Below are 792 nucleotides of genomic sequence, written 5' to 3'. Positions count from 1 at the left end.
ATCAGAGGTCCAGGCCAGTGAGAGACCCCAGGGAACTGTGTGCTGTGGGATGACATCTAGAATTGACGGTCTACCTCCATGGGCACGTGCATGCTCACACCCTTGTGTGATCATGGACACTCACAAATGCATAAACACACACACACACACACACACACACACACATCACTGTTTGCACACACACTGTAAGTTACTATTATCCTGGTTCTGCCCTGAGTGACCACAGGAGGAGAGTTACTGTAGACAGAGAGGGGTGGAGAACTGAGTTATATTATTTCAATTAGTGGGACAGAGGCCACCCGAAGAGACAAGCAGACACTGAGTCTACTCTGAAGGCAGAACATTCTGCTTAGACTCGTGAAGGGACTTCTCTTCCAACAGGATGCCACAGCCCTGGCTTCTACTTTCAAAGATTCCATCTCCTCAGAAATCTGGGGGAAACATGCATTCCCAGACACAGACAATAAACTCTAACACATTGGAGGGCATCGATTTCCTTCTACCTCCAATGCGTCTGCCCTCAGCCAGGCTTCCTGAATATGAAAGGTAGGTACCTTGTAAAAACAGTGGGGTGTAATGATTTTCCCTGCAGTAGAGTGAGCTTTGTATTGTGCTGAAGAGCATTCAAAGCAGAGTACTCTACCCATGGGCAGAGAGGACACATTTTTACATTTTCTTCTGTTTTGAACTGAGATTCTCCCTCTCCACATTTTTTACCTTCCCAAATAAGAGAATTTATAGGCGTAGGTTCCCAGAGTAATTACTGGGTTTAATATCAGAATGGTGAGCAGC

The sequence above is a fragment of the Mus musculus genome, chromosome 3 (genome assembly GCF_000001635.26).
Source record: "Mus musculus strain C57BL/6J chromosome 3, GRCm38.p6 C57BL/6J".
NCBI classification, from domain to species: domain Eukaryota; kingdom Metazoa; phylum Chordata; class Mammalia; order Rodentia; family Muridae; genus Mus; species Mus musculus.
Note: the sequence above shows the minus strand (reverse complement) of the source record.